The sequence below is a fragment of the Cornus florida genome, unplaced genomic scaffold (genome assembly GCF_030987335.1).
Source record: "Cornus florida cultivar Cherokee Brave unplaced genomic scaffold, ASM3098733v1 CherokeeBrave_3.0.0_Hap2_Chr10, whole genome shotgun sequence".
NCBI classification, from domain to species: domain Eukaryota; kingdom Viridiplantae; phylum Streptophyta; class Magnoliopsida; order Cornales; family Cornaceae; genus Cornus; species Cornus florida.
Window position 1 is genome coordinate 60,960,022 of NW_026775580.1, and position 26,296 is coordinate 60,986,317.

Genomic DNA, 26,296 nt, shown 5'->3' on the forward strand with positions numbered 1-26,296 from the left:
GAGAAGTTTGGATGGTTCCTCCATCCTGGATTGTAGTGTGAGCCATAAGGATTATTCCCATGATTGACAAATGTAGCATTGACTCGCTCATGGTGCTTATTATGCACATGTCCATGGGGACAGTTGGAAGTAGAATGTACAACACTAGAACAAGTCATGCATGATTCATTAGAGTTACGATAAGAATGGTTAGGGGAGGAAGACATTTGATTCGCCGAAGTTTGGTTGATCAAAAATTGATCAAACCTTTGAGATAAGGATTTCATTTCGGCGGCTATGTCATTGGAATTGTCAACTTGATATAAGCCAACATTCTTCTTTCCACCTAGATTTCTACCATTTTTAGAAGATAAATATCTATGCATTGAATTCTCACTCATGCTTTTATACAATTGCCAAACATCATTTTCATGCTTGTCAAGATAAGAACCACCCATAGATGCATCAACCATACCCTTGTGATTATTCGGTAAACTTTCAAAGAAATATTGAACTAGTTACCACTTAGGTATGTCATGATGTGGGCACTTCCTAAGCAAGTCATTAAACCTTTCACATGCCTCATGAAACATTTCCCCATCCCCTTGAGAAAATTCACGAATGGAAGTTCTTATAGCATTGGTCTTTGATACCGGGTAGTACTTCTTCAAGAACTCTTGTTGCATTTCTACCCAAGAAGTTATCGAAAAAGGCCTAAGATTGTTGAACCAATATTTTGCTTTATCCTTAAGGGTAAAAGGAAAAAGTTTGAGTCATAACATTTCTTCTGGCAAGTCCATGTATTTCACGGTGGAACACACTTCAAGAAACTCATCCAAATACTTGTACGGTTCTTCACTTGGAAGTCCATGATAGTTAGGAAGCATTTGAATGGTTTGCGGTTTAATCTCACAGTAATGTGCTCTAAATGGGGGCAATTGAATACATATCGGTGCATTATATTCATTAGGCACATAATGATCATGCAAAGCAATGGAATGATTCACAACTGGCGGTGCTACATAAGCACCTTGATTGACTTGAACCATGGGAGGTTATGGAGCAAAAATTGGCCGTGGCATTCCCAATGGAATTTGTCCTTGTTGTTGTGGTGGGATGAATGGTCTAGGCATGCCTAATGGTACTTGGATGTTTTCATGATGCATATTAGGGTGGAGGATGTCTTGTTGGTCTATGTGACTAAGGTCCTCCACATAGTCGTCATGTTTTTCCTCCATCGATGAAATGGAGTGATGAGAACTACCTCTTCCCCTAGGATTACGAACAACTGATTTAAGATACAAATTAGGAGGGACAAAAGTATGATTTAATGACCTACGACCATGCAAGCACTAATAAAACAAATAACAAACAAATAGGAATCACTTCGCCCCCACAACAAATCAATCAACAAATCTCCACATACAATGATCCCATACTCCTATGCTTGAACAATTATGCAAAGAAAAGTAAATTGCCTCCATGCGGGCCGACGATTTATCTAAGAATTTAAGAACTTGTCACCACGCGGGCCGACGATTTAACTAGAAATTGAGTTAGAAAGATCTCACAAAGGGTCCTTAAGCAACTTCAATTCATTTTTTAATTTCCGCTTAGCTTTGCAATATTTAGATTTTAGCCTTTTTATGCTTAGTTTAGCTTCTTGCTCTCAATTCTCCTTTACTCAACTTCTTTGCTCAATTCACTTAGCTAATCAAGAACAAACACAATAAGTAAAAAAAGTAAAGTAAAGTAAAAAACACGATCAAAAGAGTACTAATTCCTAATTGTTTCCAAAACATGGCGTTGCCAATTCAATCCTTGGCAACGGCGCCAAAAACTTGGTGTGTGTCGTCGCAACATTCCAAATTTGTGTAAAATAGTGTAGCCAAGTTTTAAATTTGTAAAAAACCACTGCTAACTCTAACTACTATATATAGCTAGGGTAAGTAGGGATCGTCCCAAGGGATTGTGAGCGTATTTGCAATGGAAACAATAAATAGGGTTAGTGGGTTGAGTGATCAAAAGGTTGTTTCTTTGATTGAACTGTTAGCTAAAACTAAGCAAGTTCAATGTAAAACAAATAATAGCAAATAAATGATAGAGGGAACAAGAGAGAGAGGTCTTGGGACTCAGAGGTCACCACTAAACATCACCTTTCTAGACACTTAATGTATAATTATAGTGGGGAAACATGTGTCACAACAATAGTGTGTGTAATCGATTATTTCAATAAGCATGGATGACCAATTAAGTGTATATTGTCTAAGTAACCTAGTGAATAGCATAATATATCAAACTAAGCCATTATTTCTTCCTTTAAGCCCACAATCTAAACACATCACATGGTTAGAAAAATATACTACTTGCATTCATAAGCATGGAACATCAAACAACAAGCATGGATTGTCCTCCCATCTAAGAAACTAAGGAAACTACACTACAACTAAGCTAGGAACATGAAAATTAAACTAATTAAACTAAGGGAGAGGCACAATCCATCAAGAAATGAGCATGAACTATCAAATATACCACAAGAGTATTCTATTAACCACTATGCATTGACAATCTCTAAATCCATAGCATCAACACACATAGACATGCATCAACAACACAAAAACTAGAGATAAACACATGAACATCTATTTTAGCATACATAGACATATAGATAGAATGAAGTGATCAATAGGAAGTATTCAACCACACAAATCATTGTATAAACAAGATTTATATATAAATCAAGTGTCAAGACAAGAATCGCAATACAAATCCCCTCAAAATACAAAACATTAAGGTCTATAAGGCATGCTTAGGGCTAACTCTAGCCCCAAGAAGATGTTTAGCCATTCATTGATGTAGTCATCCAACCCTCAAGGGCCATTTCCATGGTAGAAATGCTCTTTTCTTTGGTTGAAACCCTAGAAGAATGGAAGAACTCCCAAAATAGTGTGTCTCTAGTCTCTAGCCTCTCCTCCTCTCTTTTCTTAGTCTCTAAGTATGTATGTGAATGAATGAATGTCATAAAGATATGATGTAAAAATGGCTCAAAATCCTTTTATAGGTAACTCAAGTGTCACACCCAATGGTCTGGACTCGTGCACTAGGGTCCCTTCAATGATTGCACCATGAGCCATCTTTTAATGAGCTAGACTTTGTTTTAATTCGGACTTGAGGAGGTTCGATCGATCGAGTTCAGATGAGATCGATCGAACTGTGGCCAGATCCATCGAAGTTAAGCCAGATCGATCAATCCTTGGCTGTGCCTTTTTGGAATAAGACAAATATGAGATATTTTTGGGATATTTTGGAAAAAAGACAAAAGTGGTAGGTGGAGATAAGATCAAGGAAGTTCGATAGATCTGAAGAAAGTTGGATCAATCGAAGATGGTGAATTTTTTTGGATAAGGACAAGGGGTCTGATCCATCTTGGTGAAGTGAGATTGATCAATGTGAGATCGATCGAAAATATTCCTGATCGATCGAAGATAGCTGATTTCCACCACTTTGCTCCATTCTTCCATTTAGCTTGAGATTGCTTCTTTTATGCTCTAATTTGGCGGAATTGACTTATTTTAGTGATAAGCACCTGAAAAGGGCAATAACATGAAATTAGTCTAAAACGGGAAAGTAAGATAGATAAAGGTCCTAGAATACTTGAGCTTAAGGGGTTTAAATGCGCACTTTTCAACTCTCATCATTGATCTTTTTAGACTTGATCAAAATTCTAAACCTCCTAATGATGAAAGCAATCTCTTCATCAGACTCGTTATTATACTTGTCAGACCAAGAAGGGGAAAGGGAGGGGGTGAATTGGTCTAAGGTAATAAGCCAAGTTTCTTTTAAACCTTTTTTATTGAGCCCTTGAAAAAACCATAGCAATTACAAATAATATGTGGCTCATGAAACTTAGAAGGTCAAGTGATAATGGTAAGCACTAAAACCAGATGACGTTAAAGGTTTATGAGGAAAACCCCTCTCAATAGGGGAAAAACTTGGTTCTTGGTCTTAACCAATGTAATCTTCACTAGTGTATGCAAGTAGTTACACACTCAGCTATTTCACACTCTGTACACACCCTTGTATAAGTTGAAACACTTGTTTTTATAGCCTCTACACACATACTAGCTCTTCTAAGTGCATACTGCACTCCCCCTATCCACAGCACCCTTCCTTGGACCTAATAAGCACTCATAGCTCACTAATAATATAAGAATATATATATCAGCATAGTACAATGGTTGTTACAAAAGATACGAATCAAAATATAGCTCAAAATGTATAGAACTAGAAATCTTAGCTCACAAAGCTCTACAATCAATGGGATATAACTGTCAATCTTCACTGTACCTTCAATAGCAGCTCACAGTTGGTTTTTATAGCCTCTTCTTAACATGATATGCTTGCTCAAAACAATAACATTTAATGTATAACAATCAAAATACAAATCACAGCTCAAACATGCTTCAATCAAAGTTTTGAGGGTAGAGAGGTCATTTCATAATTCAGCTTCAAAACAAACTTGTCATTAACCTCCACAACCTTTACTTAACCATATACATTTGCTTAGTTGAAGAACACAACTGTAGTAGCAATGTATTGCAATGACAATGCTCAAAAGGCTTCACATCAACTATAAACCCTAACTTTCAAGGTTTGAGATGACAATCTTCAATGTAGCTCCAAAATAGACTCAACCTTGATTCTCACAGTCTTGAATCCTCAAATTACACTTGCTCAAATGATAAATACAACAAATGCAGCAAGGGTAAGAAATATCATTACATTATGAGGATTGTTTTTAGTCAAAACAACAACAGGCTTGGCTTGAGGTCTTCGAAACAGAATTAACCACACTACAGCTCAAATCTCAACATCCACAGCTCTAGATCATCAATATACATTTGCTCAGATGAATGTTCAAGTGGTATAAGCAAGGTGGAACAATGTATGCTCAAAATAATGACCAAAAACACACATTAAGCTATATTCTGCTCAAACTAAAATACCACTTGTCTGAAGGGCAATATGGAATTTTGTATTAGCTCAGATCTGAACAAAGTTCTCATAATCTTGAACCAACATTATACATATGCTCAGATGTAAAACTCGGTGATAAAAGCATGGTATATTAATTTCAATTCTCAAATCTCATCAAATTAGGTTTGAAACCTTAATAAGTGAGGCTCATAAGGTCAAAACATGTAGTGGTCAATTTTATGGAAGGGATTCTACTTCAACAGCTTTAAATCATCAAAACACTCATGCTCAAAAGATAAACAAACAATTTATAGCATGATATAGGCATTGTAGACTCAAATTAGTGGCTTAAACCAAAAAACAACACAAATCACAAGTATGAGACCTTAAAATCAACCACAATAGTGATATGTATGAAAACTCAGTTTCTGCATTTGTAAAATAATAAATCAAACTTGCCTTAACCCTTGGGAACCTATGAGTTGACCTCAAAGCTGGATTGTACCTTTGAACCACCCTTCAGCAACAGAAAAAAATAACAAGAAGTCCTTTATAATTTTCAATACATTTATGTTCTTTCTATGAAGACTTCTAAGATCAAATAAAGCTCAAAACATCAACAAGTCTCTCAAAAATCTTTGTTCATTTCAAGCTCTCGAAACCCTTGTCCAATATTGCTCACTAGGACACTCAATGATGGTCACCAAAGACATACTCACCTTAGCAACCATAAGGACTATATATATATATATATATATATATATATATATATATATATATATATATATATTGTTTTATCACATCAATGACACAGCCTTAAAAATGTGGATAAGAATGATAAGATCCTACATTCATTTGAGAGGAATTATCTAGACATTTTTAGTAAATAAATGACCACAATACCCTATGCACAACAAACAATTTGTCTTCTAGTGCACTCTCATTTCACAGCACACACACATGTACATTTTAGAAAATATCTCTACTAACTTAAGGCCGAAGAATTGTATAGCTACTCTATATATCTCTCTCTATGAGCATATAGCCAAGTGTTAGTGGTAGAGACATATTGTACATTCTCAACAACAGAATTTCATATTAACTTCCATAAATACCCTTAGTTTAATACATGTTAGCCCTATTAAAGAAATCATCATTAAGGTTTGAAAGGATGATCACTGATACAACGTACTGTAGAGGATTCCATACATTCTCCACAAATTGGAATGACCAAAGTACCCTTAAGAATCTAGATGAGATTACTAAAATACCCTTAAATAGACACGTGTCTTATAAACCAGAACACTGTAGCTGCAACATGTGTGAATGCAATTCAACACAGAATATGAAATATGTAATGCAATGTAGCACCCCAAACTAGTGTAACAAGCTTACACACACATGTATAAAGACTAAAATTCCCCTGTGAGTGAATGGAGTTGAACTATGAATGAATGAATCAGTAAAGCCTGTGGCAAGCTTAGCAGCACAACGTACCACTATATATAATTGTGTAATGAATGTAATACCCTTGTAATGGTCTAGTATACTGAGGGAATGACTAGAATGCCCTTGATAATACCAGAAGTGAACAATATAGACTTAGGATGCAAGGACACATAAAAAACCAGACTTTGCAACCAAACTTTTGACATTAAAAGAGCAAACCTTAAAATGTCAGTAGAACCAACAATACTTAACCTTAGTTTTTGAAGCTTTTTAGGGCTAAGTCTTTAGGTTTACGGGAATTTCTATAGTATTTCATCTCATAATTCTTAATATGACCTACAACCTCATCAACTTGCATAGAACTGATGTTTTGAGTTGCTTACAGTGTTTCATGATTCTGAATCTTTCAGGCAAAGTCCTAAGGATTTTCTTATTAATTTTCTTATTTTTCATTTTTTTTCCTAGGTTTTGAAGACCAGACACAATATGGTTGATGATGAGCGCTGAAAAGTGCGTATTTAAACCCCTTAAGCTTAGGAATTCTAGTAGCTTTATCTATCTTATTTTACCGTTTTAGATTGATTTCGTATTATTTCCATCTTCAGGCACTTATCCCGAAAATAAGCTAACTCAGCCAAATAAGAGAAGAAATGAAGCAATTCTGGGATGAATCAAAGAAAGGAGCCAAGTGGAAGCAAAAGGAAGCAAAAGGTGGAATTCAACATCTTCGATCGATCTCAGATTAAAGTTCGATCGATCCAACATGATCAATCTTAGCACATCAAGATGGATTAGAGCCATGATGACGTTTTCAGAGATCTCAAAAGTTCGATCGATCCAACATCATTCTTCGAGTGATCGAACTACCTTGTCCTTATCCAAATTATTGATCTTATCTAGTTGTACCACCCTACCAACCACTTTTGTCCTTTTCCCAAAAATATCTTTGAAATATCTCAGATTTGTTTTTATCCAAAAAGGCACCACCATTGAGGATCTCAGCCATGTTCGATCGATCCAAGTCTAAGGTTCGATCGATCAAACTTCCTCCAGTGTGAAAAAGTTAAATTTTTAGCTCATTGAAAGCTATCCTTATCCAATCATTGGGGAATATTTTTGTGTACCACCCCAACTCATTTTGTGTGTCACTTGACCTACCTATATATAAAATATGATACACTTTTTAAGGGAGATTCATCTATAACAATAGAGGCTATTCTTAGAGAGGAAGAAAGGAGGAGAAAGCTAGAGACACAAGCTTGGGAGCTCTTCATCAACTAAGGAGTAGATTTCTTCCATGGAGTTTACCCTTAAGGGTTGAAGAAGCATTACCATGAGTGGCTAGACATCCTCTTGGGGCTAGAGTTAGCCCCAAGCATGCTTTCTACATCTTGATTTTGTGTTTTATTGAGGGATTAGTGTTGTAATACATATTTTGGCACTTTTATATATATAGATATTGTTTATTCAATGATTTATGTGGTTTAATGCTTCCAATTGATCATTTCATTTTATTCATATGTCTATGTATGCTAGAATAGATGTTCATGTGTTTGTCTCTATTTCTTGTGTTATTGATACATGTCTATGTGTATTAATGCCATAAATCTAGAGGTTATCAAAACACAGTGCTTAGTGGAATGCTCTTGTGATTTTCTTGATGCTTCATGCTCATTGCTTGATGGATTGTGCTTCTCCCTTAGCTTAATTAGTTTAATTTCATGTCATTAGCTTAATTGTAGTGTAGTGGTAGCATAGTTGTTAGATGGGAGGACAATCCATGCTTGTTGTTTGATGTTCCATACTTTTGAATGTAAGTAGCATATGTCTCTAACCTTGTGGTGTATTTGGCTTGTGAGCTTAATGAAAGGATTAATGACTTGCTAGATATTTTGTGTTTTTCATATGATACTTAGACAATATATACTTAATTGTTAGATATATTGTGTTTTTCACATGTTGATTAGACAATATATACTTAATTGGCCACCCTTGCTAATTGAATCAACCAAACACACACACACACATCAATATTGCAACACACATTTCCCTCATTAGTCACTTGTTAAGGGTATAGAAAAGTATTGTTTGGTGGTAACCTCTAAACCCCAAAATCTCTCTCTCTCTTACTTACTCTTTATTGTATTCAATTACTTTAGTCTAATATGTTCTCTAGTTTAATCAACCAACCAACTATTTGTTTGATCACTCGACCTACTAACCCTAATAGTGATTCCACAAGCTAGTACGAGAACTCAATCCCTTGGGACGATCCCTACTCACCCTAACTATATTTTTAGTGAAGGTAGTAGTGGCTTTTATAAATGTAAAACTTGGCCCTCGCCTTAATGCACACTCTTAAGCTTATGGTAGGGCGACACGACTATCAGTTTTTGGCGCCGTTGCTGGGGATTAATTGATTGATTGATTAGGCAACGTTGTATTTGTGGAATCAATTAGGAATTAGTACTCTTTTGATCATGTCTTTACTTTGTTTTCAATTTTTGTTACTTATTGTGTTTGTTCATCTTTGACAGGGTGCATTGAGCTATGAGGGAGGCAAATGAGCTACCAAGCAAAGCAAAGCTAAGCAAAGAAGGAAAAAGGCTAAAAATTAAAAAAATTGCTAAGCTAAGCTAAATTTGGAGTTGAAGTGCTAAAGGACCTTTGTGAGACTTTCTTTACTCAATCCCTTAGTTAAATCGTCGGCCCACGTGGAGGCTTGTTTTTAAATTCTTAGATAAATCGTGAGCCCGCGTGGAGGCATTCTTAATTGTTCATTGCATTATTGTTGTTAAAGCATAGGAGTATGGGTTAAGTGTTTGTGGAAGTAGTTTCATTGAATTATTGTGAAGTCGAAGTGTTTGTTCATTCATTGTGTTTGTGTGTTTTTACAATATGCATGCATGGTCGTAGATCACTAAGACCAACTCTTGTCCCTCTTGATTTGCATCTTGAATCCGTAGTTAGAAATCCTAGGGGAAGAGGAAGTTCTAGTTCTACCCAATCCATTACATCAATGGAAGGCTATAATGAAGAGCATGTAGAGGACCTTGGTCACATAAACCAACAAGGTATCCTCCATCCAAATGTACATCATGACAACATTCAAGTACCATTAGGCATGCCAAGGCCAAGTTCCATTGGGAATTCCAAGGCCAATGTATGCTCCACAACCTCCCATCATTCAAGGAAATCAAAATCAAGGTGCCCATGTTGCTAATCCTCCACTTCCTTTAAGAGATCACTATGTGCCTAATGAATACAATGCACCCACATGCATTCAATTGCCTCCATTTAGAGCACATCACTATGAAATTAAGCCACAAACTATTCAAATGCTTCCTAACTATCATGGACTTCCAAGTGAAGAACCTTACAAGCATTTGGATGAGTTTCTTAAAGTATGTTCCACCGTAAAATATACGGACATGCCGGAAAAGGTCTTAAGACTCAAACTTTTTCCATTCACCTTAAAAGACAAGGCAAAGTATTGGTTTAACAATTTTAGACCTTTTTCAATAACTTCTTAGGTAGAAATGCAACAATAGTTCTTAAAGAAGTACTATCCGGTTTCTAAGACAAATGCCATGAGAACTTCCATTAGAGAATTCACACATGGGGATGGAGAAACGCTTTATGAGGCATGGGAACGCTTTAATGAATTGCTTAGGAAGTGTCCACATCATGACATGCCCAAATGGCAATTAGTTTAATATTTCTTTGAGAGTTTATCGGACAATTACAAAGGCATGGTTGATGCTTCCATGGGTGGCTCTTACATTGATAGGCATGAGGATGACATGTGGTGTCTTTATAAGAGCATGAGTGAAAATTCTTTGCATAAAACATTGTCATCCAAGAATGGTAAAAATTCACAAGGTAGGAAGAGTGTTGGCATACATCAAGTCGACCATTCAAATGAAATAGCCGCCGAAATGAATTCTTTATCTCAAAGGTTTAATCAATTTTTTATTAACCAAAACTCGACGAACCAAGTATCTTCCTTCCCTAACCATTCTCATCGTGCATCAAATGAAACATGTATGACTTGTTCTAGTGTTCTTCATTCTACTTCTCATTGTCCTTACAGACAAGTGCAAAATGAACCTAATGAACAAGTTAATGCAGCTTTTGTGAACCAAGGGAACAATCCTTATGGTACTCATTATAATCCAAGTTGGAAAAATCATCCGAATTTCTCTTGGAAAAACCAAGGAGAGGGCTCAAACCCTTCCCAAGGCGGTTTTCAAGGGAAGTACATTCCACCTCCACTTCAAAGCCAAGGATCCCAAGGTTATAAACCTTATCAATCACAAGGGAATCAATTTGCTAACTCTTATTTTCCCAACCAATCTTATTCCCAAGGAAATGCTAGAAGTCCCGCCTTTGAAGAAAAAGTTTTAAATGCTTTGGGAACTCTTGAGGCAAACACACAATTACTTCATTCCCACTCTTAGTCTATTACGAAGCTAGAAACTCAAGTAGGGCAAATAGCAAGCACTCTTAATGCAAGAGAGAAAGGAAAGATGTCTATGAATGCCCCACCTAAGCAACAATGTGTTGTGGAAACCCATTCCTCATCGGAAGGCCACACCATTGAGTATGTCAATGCTGTGACTACCTTGCGGAGTGGTAGGATTGTGGACAATCAAGTTGAAAAGTTCAATGAAGATAGTGAACCGGTACAACCTCAAGTTGTCACCCGTCCCGTTTAACATCTCATTCCTCCTTCATTGCATATACATGATCTTGTTAATGAGAAAGCTTCAAAATGTGATTTGAAGAATGATTTTGAAAATAATTTAAAGAAAGATTTTCCGAAAAATAAATTTGAAAAGGTTTTGTTGAAAAATGATTTGAAACAAAGTGATTTGAAAAATTCTTATGTTGAAGAGTTTTCAAAAGAAAATGCTAAAAAAATGTTTGAGCCAAAAGCTCCATTTCCGGATGCCTTAAAAAGATCCATTTCAAAAGACAAGCAAAAGGCAAAAACCAATGAAATCATGAAAATGTTTAAGCGAGTGAAAGTCAATCTTCCATTTTTGGATGCAATCAAGCAAATTCCGGCTTATGCCAAATTCTTGAAAGACTTGTGCACCCAAAAGTGGAAGAACAAGAGCCAAGCACAAAGAAAAGTGGTTTTAACCGAGCAAGTGAGCTCAATTTTGCAACATAACACTTTACCAAAGTTTAAGGACCCCGATTCACCTACTACTTCATGCATCATTGGTGATCATATCATTAATCGGGCGCTTCTTGACTTAGGGGCAAGTGTTAACCTTCTTCCATACTCGGTTTATGTCAAATTGGGCCTAGGTGAATTGAAACCGACATCGGTAGTTTTATAACTTACCGACCGATCCATTAAGAAGCCTTGGGCTATCATTGAGGATGTTTTGATAAAGATTGACAAAATTTTCTTCCTTGTTGATTTCGTTGTCACTGACACGGAACCGGTCCCCAATCCCCCAATCCTAAAAGCCAAATTCCCGTTATCCTTGGCGGTCCTTTCTTGGCAACCGCTAATGCCAACATCAATTATAGGATGGGGATAATGAAAATCTCATTTGGCCACATGAAGGTGAAGTTGAATATCTTCAATCCCACACCCAATTCATTTGACAAATATGAATGAGAGGTTAATGTTGTAGATAAATGCTATGATCTTGAATGTCAAGGAAATGAGCTTTTGTGTAAGACCAAAACTTCAAAAGGATCATCTTCAACCTTGCATTCTCAAAGTGTTGTTTCAAATTCTTGCTTTGAAAGGGCATGGAAGCCCAAAGATTGTGATTACATTGACAAGGGATCAAAAGTTTCTTTTGAGCTAAATTCAACAAGTTCTTCAAAGAACCATTTGTTGGGTAGAGTTCAAAGCATCTATTACCCCAACAAGGAGGGGATGCACTATAAGATCTTTAATCCAGGCTAAAAGAGCCCAATGTTTTGCTAGAGACATTAAAAACTTGCAAAAGTATTCGTAGGGTGTCAAAACCCTATTCCTCCCTCTTTTCTATCTTAAATTTCATTTCTTGCGAAGTCTAAATACTTGTTTTTAGTTCATATGCATTGCTAGGAACTGTGGTTAAGATTGTATGAGCTTTCATGTTGGAGTTAAGCATTTTGCATAAGTTCGATCGATCTCAAATAAGAGTTCGATCGATCGAACTTCTATTTGCATCCAACACTTAGAAAAAATTTCAACCTGCATCCAAATCACCTCTCTGTCCCATCGTTCGAACTTATTCTCAGATCGATCAGAAGACCTTAGATCGATCCAACTTCAAAGTTCGATTGATCTTGAGTTCCAACACTTAGCCAAATTTTTGAACCAAAACCCTGCATATTTTTGCTCTCTGTCTGATCGATCGAACATTTTGTTCAGATCGATCTCTGTTCTTTATCTCACTATCTTTGACTTTGTTTGACTTTTTAATTTTAAAAATCCAAAAATATTTTTATTTTATTTTCTTTTCCAAAAATCTCAAAAAGATTTTATTTTATTTTAAAAATTCAAAAAAACTTTTATTTTCATTTTTAACTTTCACCTTTTTTTTTTTTTTTAAAAAAAGATTTTACTTTATTTATTTCAAAAATCCAAAAAGATTTTATTTTATTTTATTCTTATTTTTCAAAAATCCAAAAATATTTTATATTTTTCAATTTTAATTTTTAATTTTTAATTTTAGTTTTTAATTTTTCAAAAATTCCAAAAATACTTTGAAGAGAGATCATCACAGTTCGATTGTTCTAAAATCTCAGTTCAATCGATCGAACTAGACGGGAAAAGTTTTTAAAAAAATAGAACCTGAGGGTCTCAAGATCGATTCATTAGATCGATCCAACCCTCTTCCAAACCCTCAGTCCTTCATTCCCGTCGCCACTGTGCACCCATCTTCATCATCATCTCCGGCGAATCTCCGGCAAGATCCAGTGAGCTTCGACTCTCTCTCTCTCTTCTCTCTCCTCTCGGATCTAAGTTTGCATCACCCCCTTCGCATCTCATCTTCTTTCCTCGATTTTGGGTAAAATCCGAACCCCATCTTTGATTTTAAGCTTCAAGTTGTTAAATACATGTTTTAAATGTTGAATCCATGATATATTGATGATGATTTCCTCCATTAATGAAGCTTGAGGCACTATGTATATATGTGTATATATATGTTTATATGTTTTGTATATTTTTTATTTTTGAATTGATTTTGGGAGTATAGGCCTAGTCCAGTTAGTATGATTGATTGTATGATGTGTTGATGGGCCCACGACACTGTTCGTGAAGGCCCCGTGCCATCCACGTCACAGATCTGTGACCTTTCGATTTTCATCTTTGCACAGTTCGATCGATCGAACTTATTTATCAGATCGATCTTAAGAGATCGGTCGAACTCATTTTTTTCAGTTTCTCAGATCAATCGAAGTTTTGAGATCGATCGAACTTCACAGATTTCATACACACATTCCATGCATCTTATCTTGTGTCCATGCTATCTCATTCATGCCCAATGCCTGTGATTTTCCATATTGGATGCATTTTACACTTATACTGCTTAGCATGTTCACTTCCTATCACTTGTATAGATTCATGTCATATATGTTTTATCTATCTTATTTGACATGCATGTTTCCATTTTGTGCTTTCAATTCTTTATTCTGACACTGACTCCCCTTGCAAGTTTTAAATTATTTTCAGGCCATGCCTAAGCCTAAGACTATAGCCCGCGGTCACTATCACCGCCGGGGCAGGCACAATTTTGATGCAGAGGCCGGTCCTTCTCATGCACAGGACCCTGCACAGGAGGAGCCATTAGAGCCTACTCCACCTCAGTCACCTTCACAGGCTCAGCCTGCGTTTACACCATCTCCATCATAGGATGAGGCTGAGGCCGAGCATTCATCATCACCATCTCCAGCATATCAGCCAGCTCAGCCAGCCCAGGAGCGTGACAGGCCTGCACCTAGATATGCACAGATGTCAGTGGCTCATGAGTCAGTTTTTGATGTCAATTTCTTCTCCAGATCGGTGCTGACCCGATCAGCTTATGATGATATTATCCGGAAGGGCCTTACAACTATTCTTGCCCCAGTTACTGAGCCAGTCTACCCGCGGCTCGTACGGATGTTCTTCCAGAACCTCCGACCGTCCCTGCGTACCACGGCAGAGCTGGTCGCTACCATAGATGGCCACTAGATTACTATTACTATGGACACACTAGCCAGATCATGCCATTGTCCACACCGATGCCCTTCGGAGCTACAGGCTATACAAGCCTTCTTATGCCGACATGACAGTTTTCTTGACAGGTCACTATGTTGATGGTGAGACTTTCGCTACCCGCACTTATCTTCCAGATGACCTATGGTTCTTTGATTCCGTTCTCTTTCGGAACATATATATGGCCAGGCACAAGATTCAGCGGTGATGAGACTATCTGACAGCCCTCTACGCATTTTATACAGGCCACTAGGTATCATCCCGTGCTCATCTGGAACATGATGAGGAAGTTCTACGATGAGCATATCAGCAAGGAGAGGCCCAAAAGGGCTAAGTCTCTCCCATTTAGCCACCTCATCACCCAGATACTGATTGATCAGCGCTATCCTTTCCATCCTCGGGAGCACCCCGAGAGAGGTTCCTATCACTTCTTGAAGAAAGATTGGGACAAGAGCCATAATGCTATTATTGCCCAACTACAAGAGGATGCAGCTCAGGCGGCAGAGGACTTAACTTTAGAGGATTTAGAGGCTGAGGCCCCAGCAGCAGCAACAGACCAGGCAGCGGATGACGCACCAGTTGATCCAGCTGTCAAGCGTATGGACATTGATTTAGAGCGACCTACAGATGACGCAGAGCAGCACTCTCCAACTGAATCACCCATTCATGCAGAGGAGTAGACTCAGGATCTTTTTTCTGATTCATCCGTACCTGAGGCTCCTAGTCAGATCCCCAGCTTTGGAGAGCGTCTTTAGGCTCTTAAGAATGCAGTGGTTGCTATCAGAGCTGATACTGCTGCCATTCGAGCTGATGTTGTGGCCCACCGAGCTGATTTTGCTACATTCCATACGGATGTCATGACTGCACTCCAAGACTTATCTCACGATATCCGCGGAGCTCGTCCTGCCTCGTCCACCTAAGATTCCCAGTTTCTTCTATCTTTTCATACTACACCTCTGTTATCAATACTTCGTTTTTGTCACTGTATATTATTTGCAGCCAGATATGTCGGCTTTGCTCTTTTGATGTACTCTATACTTTATTTTCTTTATATATAATTTTGTTATGGATGTCATTTATCATATTCATATATTTGTCTATTTGACTCCATCAGGTGTATCACAGTGACTATAGTGAGAGAGAATGCTACACAATTTTTAGGACCACCCTTATATCTCTCCCTACTTTATATGATTTATCCCATTTACACTTGCATGTCCACCGTGCATTGATTATCCCTTTTGTTATCTGATAAATTTATCCAAGTGCCCAATTTCAGGACCACAATTAATCCCAAGTTTGGGGGGGTTATGCCACCCACTTTGGATACTTCAGTCCCAGCCATTCTTTACCTTAATTGCACCGGTATACTCTTTCTTTTTGTTCTCTTTGCACATTAAGGACACTGTGCCATTCAAGTTTGGGGGTAATGATGTATGTTACAGTGTTTGTTTTTAAATTCAAAATTTTGAGCATGACTTGTGTATTTGAGAGATTTTCTATGATTGGTCCATATTAGCGATGATTTTGATCTTTTGAGGACTATATTGCTTAAAATTTAAAAATTGCTTGACTTGAGAGTTTAATACTCCTTGTATGCCTTGTGGAAGCTATTTAGGAGTAAATTTTTTGAAAAATTGATATCTTGCTTGCACTTGTGGTCCACATCATCTTGATTTTGTGATTGTTTTGAGATTCATTCTAGGATTCTACACTAGCACAGGTGCACACTAGTATTCATTTATGGGGTACATGCTTTGTTGATTATTGAATTGGTTATATCCCAATTAGGCTAGTAGTGCATTAAAAGCTTTCATTCTTGATAAAGGTGGATAACAACCCCTTTTTCACTAAGTAGCCGGGATTCTAGCCTCATCAAGCACTGAACTTCTCACGCCGAAAGGTAGAGGGCCCAAACTCTAGGTTAATAATTGAATGCTAAAAAAAAAAAAAAAAAAAGAGTGAGGACTTCTCCCAAAAGGTGAGAAGTGAGAAATGATTAGATGAAGGTTGTCTTGGTTTGTAGCCTAGTTGATTTGAGATTGTAAGTCAGTAGAGGTGTTTGAACACCTAATGCCCTAAAACCGTCTGGTTTGGGAGTCATTGACCTAACGCTCGACCTCATGAATCACTTGAAAGTTTAATAGATCAACACATTACACCATGCTTCCATCTTTGATTCTTAAAAAAATAAAAATAAATCGAGTGAAAAGAATAAGCGCACCTAGATGAATGAAGCTTTAATAAAAGGTCCACTTTTTGTCTTGATGATCGGTACTAGATTTGTGTGCTAGTTTGAGGGTAAAGATGTGATTAGTTCTTTAGTTGGCTAAGATAGTAACATATTTGATGCCGGTCCACTCAAAAAGGATTCTAGAGTACGTTGTTTTGATTTGCATGATCATTTTTTTGATGTGTGGAGGACCATACTTGCTTGCTTGATGTTGAGATTTTAGGAGATTACTTGGAAATGTTTGAAAAATTGCATACTTGAGGTAATTTTCTCCTAATGCTTGTTTGCAATATTGGTGTCTCTTTTGTGAGAATGAGCTTAATGTTTGTGGGTATCATTTCTGGAAACCCACTTCACTTGTCCACTAGGGGGAACCTAGGGGTTTAAAAGGCTTGTTGCATGTGCTAAGTGCAATCATGTTCCCTACGAAAGTGGCGTTATCCATTTATTGCTTTCTAGTACATAGTTGTATAGTTGTTCATTTCATTCCTTTACTTTCTAGTTCATTGCTAGGGACTAGCAATATTTAAGTTTGGGGGTGTGATGAGCGCTGAAAAGTACGTATTTTAAGCTTAGGTATTCTAGTACCTTTATCTATCTTACTTTTCCGTTTTAGATTGATTTCGTATTATTTTCATTTTCAGGCACTTATCCCAAAAATAAGCTAACTCAGCCAAATAAGAACAGAAATGAAGCAATTCTGGGATGAATCAAAGAAAGGAACCAAGTGGAAGCAAAATGAAGCAAAAGGTGGAATTCAACATCTTCGATCGATCTCAGATCAAAGTTCGATCGATCCAACATAATCAATCTTAGCACTTCAAGATGGATCAGAGCTATGATGACATTTTCAAAGATCTCAAAAGTTCGATCGATCTAACATCATTCTTCGATCGATCGAACTACCTTGTCCTTATCAAATGATTGATCTTATCTAATTGTACCACCCTACCAACCACTTTTGTCATTTTCTCAAAAATATCTTCGAAATTTCTCAGATTTGTTTTTATCTAAAAAGGCGCCGCCATTGAGGATCGATCCAACTTCAGTTCGATAGATCTCAGCCATGTTCGATAGATTCAAGTCCAAGGTTCGATCGATTGAACTTCCTCCAGTGCGAAAAAGTTAAATTTCCAGCTCATTGAAAGCTGTCCTTATCCAATCATTGGGGAATATTTTTGTGCACGACCCCAGCTCAATTTGTGTGTCACTTGACTAACCTATATATAGAATATGATACACTTTTTAAGGGAGATTCATCTATCACAATCGAGGCCATTCTTAGGGAGGAAGAAAAGAGGAGAAGGCTAGAGACACAAGCTTGGGAGTTCTTCATCAACCAAGGAGTAGATTTCTTCCATGGAGTTTGCCCTTAAGGGTTGGAGAAGCATTACCATGAGTGGTTAGACATCCTCTTGGGGCTAGAGTTACCCCCAAGCATGCTTTCTACATCTTGATTTTGTGTATTATTGAGGGATTAGTGTTGTAATACTTGTTTTGGCACTTTTATATATATAGATATTATTTATTCAATGATTTATATGGTTTAATGCTTCCAATTGATCATTTCATTCTATCCATATGTGTATGTATGCTAGAATAGATGTTCATGTGTTTGTCTCTATTTCTTGTGTTATTGATGCATGTCTATATGTATTAATGCCATAGATCTAGAGGTTGTCAAAACATAGTGCTTAATGGAATGCTCTTGTGATTTTCTTAATGGTTCATGCTCATTGCTTGGTGGATTGTGCTTCTTCCTTAGCTTAATTAGTTTAATTTCATGTTATTAGCTTAATTGTAGTGTAGTGGTAGCATAGTTGTTAGATGGGAGGATAATCCATACTTGTTGTTTGATGTTCCATACTTTTGAATGCAAGTAGCATATGTCTCTAACCTTGTGGTGTATTTGGCTTATGAGCTTAATGAAAGGATTAATGACTTGCTAGATATATTGTGCTTTTCACATACTACTTAGACAATATATACTTAATTGTTAGATATATTGTGTTTTTCACATATTGATTAGACAATATATACTTAATTGGTCACCCTTACTAATTGAATCAACCAAACACACACACACATTAATATTGCAACAGACATTTCCCTTATTAGTCACTTGTTAAGGGTGTAGAAAAGTATTATTTGGTGGTGACCTCTAAACCCCAAAATCTCTCTCTCTCTTACTTACTCTTTATTGCATTCAATTACTTTAGTCTAATTTGTTCTCTAGTTTAATCAACCAACTAACTATTTGTTTGATCACTCGACCTACTAACCCTAATAGTGATTCTACAAGCTAGCACGACAACTCAATCCCTTGGGACGATCCCTACTCACCCTAACTATATTTTTAGTGAAGGTAGTAGTGGCTTTTATAAATGTAAAACTTGGCCCTCGCTTTAATGCACACTCTTAAGCTTATAGTAGGGCGACACGACCATCAGTTAAGTTTCATGTAAAACTCAAAAAAGATTTCATCTTCTTCAATCTTAAGATTTTCAAATTAAAACATAAGCATCTCAATCTTTGAAGATTTGACTTTATTACCCTTATGGGTAAGTTGAAGTATGTCCCATGCTTCCTTTGCAGTACTACAATAAGCAATATGAGCTAACTTAATTTGGACAACAACTTTGAATAAAGAAAACAAGACTTTAGTGTTTCGCTCGTGAGCATGATTTTTAACTTGAGTCCACTCGGAGTCTTCCTTTTCAATGCTAACACCTTCTTTAGTAACTACAAGTTTTTTATAACCTTTTTCAACTGAACCCATGTTGGGTAGCCCCATAAAAATATATAACAGCGGAAGCAATTTTTATAATCAAATAAAAATAATTTTTCTAAGTGGAACAGGATCGTCTCAATCAACAATAATGAAATCAGTTTAACCATGATTACCATAAAAAATTAGAATTAATTAACCAACCCCGTAGATAATTGAACAATTTCCTTCCACCAGTCTTTGATTAATTGCTAGATCAGGATCCATATATTCTGATGCAGTATCGCCAGTGGTATATATCTTTTTGATCTTCACTTTTATCTTCGGTCTAGAAAATCTTGAGCAGTTAAAAGTGTGGGCTTCAGATCTTCCTTAGAGTTTTGGAACTCAGAGAAAATATATGTGTATTCGATTATCTTTAGTTGTTACATTTCTCAAGCATATGAGTGTCACATTGAACTGATAACTACTTCTCCTTTTATAGAGATATAGTTCCAATGGAATACTCTCATTGTTATACAGTAATTCACTTTAGATCTACTACTCATATTCCAAGTTGAACTAATAGTGAGATCTCATAGGCTTATCATTATCCATGACTTTAATAGAATTCTAGTACACCACTAACTCTTAGCCAACTATAATATTTTCTATTTAATTATTTCAAATACCACTAAAAGGAAATAATTGCACTCAATGATACGAATAATTATGATCTAATACTATAAATCAACCCCTCTATGATAATAGTTATTTGGATAAATATTTTCATCAATCCAATATACTATTTATACATATTTGATAACCTAGAACTCTCATGTTTAATCACATATATTTAATAACAATTAAATATAACTGATCAAGTTCATGTGATCAAACCAATCTAGCCAAATACTTTGCCACATGGATTCCATTTTGATAATATATAATCTGTAGTGAATATATTAATTATTTACACAAAGTACTTAAGTTGTTCGATCCGTAAATCAGTCCAAGTATATCAAATGTAAATAATTAATATAACCTCAGTCAATATATTTATCAGGATTAAGAGTTAACTTACATAAGTAAATGGTAAGGAAAACTATTTATGATGGCTCAAATAGTATTATAATTATCCTCAACCCATTCAACGAGCTATACACACCAACTTAATTAGTTTTAGATCACCCCATCCAGATGACTGAGATAAGTCATTCCACTTAGTATTCTTATTGAGTTGGAAGCCAACGGTTATACTCACGAAATAGAATGTATAGTTCTATTCGATTGAGTTTGAATATTAATAATTATGAATACCTATAAATGCATATCTCCTACACACAATACCTTAACCGTCATTGTACATTAATTTATTATATCATAATTAATGGACCATGTAGATCAAGACATTTGATCTACCCAATACATGGTTATCAATATTGTTATAAGAAGATGAATAAAATAGATTTTGTTAATAATATGTTGAAATACATCTAATGGCTTTGTAGGGCTTACATAAACCCTAACAGCCCAAACATATTTACCTTGAGTTATAAGAAAAGCTCACATGTTATGTTTCCAAAAAGCATAATTATCTCCATCAAACAAAGGAGTACGTTGAATAGAACCACTTTCCTTAAAAGTGCCATCTATAATGAATTTTTTAAAACAAAAACATATTTTTTATTTTAAAAATATTCCACAAGGAACAACTTAATATGTAGAGGATGGCTCTGATAACAATTGTGAGTTGCGCTATGCCAAAAGGACGTGGAAGTTTGTATTAAAAATAATCTAGAGAGGGTGAATAGGTTTTACTTGCTCATTTATCCGATTTTTACTTATTTTAATTTTATCGAAATAAAATTAAAATCAAACCCGCAAAGCAAAAATTAAGTGCAAGTAGAGTTTGAGAGATACAGGGATTTTTAGCGAGGAAAATCAATTGGAAAACCTTGAGGACTTTCACATTATGCCAAGTGAAACAATCCACTATATTTGAAGCAGAGTACAGTCAATTCTGACTCAAGCTCACACCCTATCGTTTTACTAAAAACCAATTGCTTACAATCCATGGCTTTGTGACTCCCCCGTCTAACAGCTCTCGACCTCAGACTTACTCTTGATCTCTATAGAAGGATTACTAGTAGATCAAGCAACAATCCATAAATGCTTTGACCCCTTCAAAGAGTAAGTGAATCACCTTTTTTCTTCAAATACAGATTTGATGAAGATAGAATAAAATCCTGATTCTCAGAATCTTTGAATCTTCGATATGCACCAAATTCCAATCAGATAGAGAACACCACCACTAATTCACTCTTGTATTTATGTGTACTCTCAAAAATAAAATTAGAAAAATCAAGTTTGATTATTTGAATTAAAAAAATCTCTTAAAGGCTTACACAAAATCTCTGAAATTTTAGTTCCAAAAAGCTACACAAACCCTAAAGAGTAAATATGTTTATATAGAATTTAGAGAGACCCAAACACACTTGGAAGACAAGTTATTTTCATGCATAAACATTCCCCCAAAATCTGATAAAAAAGAAAACCCAAATAGAACTAACTTTTCTTGTTAGTTTACAAGAACGCAATCGGTTGCATAGGACGTGACTTCTATTACGCCAATATGATTTCTTTAAAAATGAGATTGAGTAACAAAGATGGGAAGGGGTTGCGTGACACGCGACCAGTTTCAATGTGGCAATGCACTTTAAGAAATTAAAATGGGAATGTTTTCAAAGTGTCTAACACCAAAACTCAAAATAACGTGTACTCACTAACATATGTTTTTTAACGTGATATTTTCAAAAAAATCAAAATCTAGCCCATATTGGTTGTACGCGATGTTCTGCTTTCGACGTCAAGACACAAAATATTACAATTCGATTGAACACATTTTGACACCAAAATTTACCAATTACAAAATAAATATCTCACAATTTATATAAAAATGGTGACTTTTGTATTGAAAAAAACTTAATTTTGTGCATCAACATCAACTAAACTCAAAACTAATTGCTCTGCTGCTGATGTGAAAATTATATAGCATCTTATTGAAGTCACATCATTTTATTAGATTGAAGATACCATGGAGAACTCAAATTCTTTTTATTTTTTATTTTCACAAGTGGGTACTCAAACAAGTGGTTGATTTGCATTTGATAGTAGTTTTTGCCTTATTGTTGCATATCAATTGTTTTTGCAGAGTAAGGGTGGCCAATAAGCTAGGTGCATGAACGGAAAAGCAGCTAAATTTGCAACAAAGGTCTAGGTGGTGAACTACACAATCATCAGCGTTGTAATGACCCGGCCATTTTCCTTCTTTTCTTTTTTTCGGTAATTCTTTTTTTCGTCTTTTTCCCTATTTCGTCTTTTCTCATTTATCATTTTTCCTTGCATAATCTCACTTTTGTGCTCGGATTTGATTCCGGCTTTATATACATCCATGATATTTAATTTTCATGATATCTACATTTATACTTTCGTAGAAAAGCATGTTAAATGCTTATTTTTCTTATAAAGGACATGGATGCATAACCTTTTGGTAATTATTCATAACTTGAGGGATTTTTGTCTAATGAAATAAAGTAATTATTTTTCGTCTTAGGGACTATTTTTTAATTTAATTTGGAAGATATTTTCAAAAAGGACCTTTTTGCAATTTTTGAAAAATGTGACAAGTGTCACACTCTCATAGTGGCACTTGTTGATCTTGTGGTGGAACCACTTAGAAGCCTTGTTCGATGACACATGGAGGGTGGAGATTCACCTATTTGTTGGCCTAGGATAGAAGCACTTGCTGGCATGGATGGTTGACAAGTGTAGGCTTGATATATAATTTGAAAGTTTACTTAGATTCATGACAAGTGTAGGACTCATCTTTAGTCTTGCAAGTGTGTGTGTGTGTGATAGGTAGTGCAAGAGCACCTAGTGAGTGGAGAATCCCACCACATTTGGCTTAGGGTTTACACCTTTGTTTCATTTCATCTTTTTCCTCTCAAGAACTCTAACTTAGCCACCATTGGAGCAAAGCTTGACTTAGAGCTTTGACTTAATTTTTGATACCCTTCCACTCACCCTAGACCATTAAGCTTGGAATACTTTAGTTTCGTCTCACTCTCCTCTACAAAACTCTTGTTTGGTTTTTCATTTTTAAGCTTGGTTGCCTTGGATTATAGAGATACAATTCTCTATTAAGGTAGGGGGTGTTATAGTTTATTTTCAAAGTAAATTAATTGCTTTTATAGTGATTTATAAATGGTAAGCATGTCTTGTACCAATTTGAGAAATTAGTGATTTATTGTAACTTGTATATAATTCATTTTAGACTTGATATATGGCATGGCCATGACATGATCTTTGTTGTATATTAATTTGACATGATTGAAATGAGCTTTTAAATCTAGAGAATTAATTAATATAAATTGATTTTAATTCTACTTATTTGTACCATGCTTGTATTCTAATTTGAACTTGATATATGGCATGGCCAAAACTTATTTCTTGTTATCTATTAAATTGGAATCATTTGAACAATTCTTGAAATCTAGGGAAATTAACTAGTTAGTCTATGATAAGCGCCGAATATTGCATATTGAAGCGCCCTTATTTGCATTATTTAAGTCCATTATTTTATCATATTGCATATTCTAGCTTCATTTGCATGCTTTTGTTTATTTTCAGGTTGGTTCCCCAAAGAGAGTTAAAAGAGATGCTTTGACGAGTTCTTAAAGAATCAAAGCACGCCATTGCCAGAGACCTTCATTTTGGCCAAGATTAATGATCCATGGGACTCATGACGCTCTATGCAAGAAGAATTGTCACGTCTTCGGGCCGAGCCAAATCATTTCAGGTTGCAAGTAGCAAATTGGTGCAAGGTTGTAACAGCGCGGGTGCCGGTTCATTTTCCATCAGACTTTGGCCTCCAATTCTGACCTTTGTATGTGCGATTTTGGTCTTTAGTAAAACATGAAATATGAAGGGCTATGAGTCAGGTTTCCATAGACATAAAGTTTGCCTCATTTAGAGTTCGGAGCAAAGAGTTATGTCATTTTTACCAAAGGTGCGCAGAACAGCCTGGCAACAGTGAAGTTTGACTTTGCTCTTCATTTTAGACCCAACAAACTTGAGAACTGGACTTCTATTAAAACATGGCATACTTAGCGCTTTGAATTAGCTTTCCAAATCTTCAAATGGTTCGTCATTTAGAGTTTGGAGCAGAAAGTTATGGCCATTTTACCAAAGTATCTCAAAGCTGAGCAAGTTGACTTTGAGCGCTCGAAGGGCTTATTTCGAGCGTTCGAACTATGGGCAGAATGCTCTCCGGGATCCATCACTTCAGCCCACTTGCACCTTAATTCCCTCATTTCTGATTTCCATCTTTATGGGTTGGTTGGAGATGTCTTTTGGTGGGGAGTTGAGCCTTGTTTGGTGAGGGTTTGGTAGGAGAGGATGTCTAGAAGGTGAGGGGAACCACATAACATATATCATATCTCATCTTTGCAAGATTTCTGGAGAGAGAAAGAGGAGGAGAAGATAGAGTTCTTGAAGCTACAACAAAGGAGCTCGAAAATGGGGATGGAGACCAAGCTTCTTCCTTCTTCTAAGGCTCCAATGGGTAACTAAACCTCCATCTAGAGAGGTGATGAGGCCCCTCCCTTGTAAGCATGTTCTAATTTAGGCTATATTTTGGGGATTACAATGTATATTCTTTGGTCTTTTCATGGTCTAGAGCATTTTGCCTTTTGTAATGGATCTTCATGTATTTAAATGATTAATGTTGAATTAATTATCTATCTTAGATGGTTTATTCTTTTAATCATATTGCTTGCACTCTCATGGTGACAATGGTAGTGAGATCATGGAATTATTTTAATGGCATGGAGTTGGAGAACTTTGATAGATTATTGCTTAGATGAAACCTTTGATGGTCTATGCTTATTTCTTACCTTCATGTGCTTCATCATTTTATCTAAACATGTTCACCTTTGATGGATCATGCTTGCTTGAGATTTAATGTACATCTTGTTGATTATATGGTAACTATGTGTTGCTATATATTTCTTAACCATCATATATTGTTTTTCCCCTAATTTAGCTCTAATCTAGCATGTGTATAGGGATGGAGGCGGATTCACTTCCCTAGTCCTCTTTACTTATATTTCATCTCCCTTAAACTCTTGTAAACTTTTAATTTATGCACCTTAATTTTATAGCTTAAGTGACAATCAACAAATCCTCTATGAACACCCCTATCATTCTAAAAAGACTCTAGACACTTAGGTTGCCATAGATTAGCGCAGTCCCAGTGGTTCGACTTACCCGACCAATAGCCCTATTTTACAATGATTCGTGCTATTGTGAAGGTTGATTTATAATTGTAATTGACTCAACCGATCAATTTTTGGCGCCGTTACTAGGGATTGCAAACGGTTTAGCAACCGAAGTTCTAGGGTTAATTTTAGTGTGATTGTTAATATTGTGATTTGTGAATATTTCTTGTGCGGTTTTGACCATCTTTGTGTTTTAAAGTGTTTGTGAGGCTTTAGGGACTTGATACTTGCCGAGGGAATGCTAGCAAATTTGTAAGTCTAGGGGACCCCAGGTAAGTCTCTTGACCTTCTAGTTTCATCATTGTAAAATATTGTGCATGTGTTAAATTTAGTGATAATTTAGTTTTGAAGCCCTTGTTGAGGCTATTATCTTGTTTAAATTTCGTGTACAAGGA

At 36.1% G+C, this 26,296-nt stretch overlaps 1 pseudogene; it reads left to right on the forward strand.

Annotated features, from left to right (window-relative positions):
- The window catches only part of LOC132277684 (protein DETOXIFICATION 27-like), a 48,098-nt pseudogene that overhangs the window by 11,643 nt on the left and 10,159 nt on the right, over positions 1-26,296 (forward strand).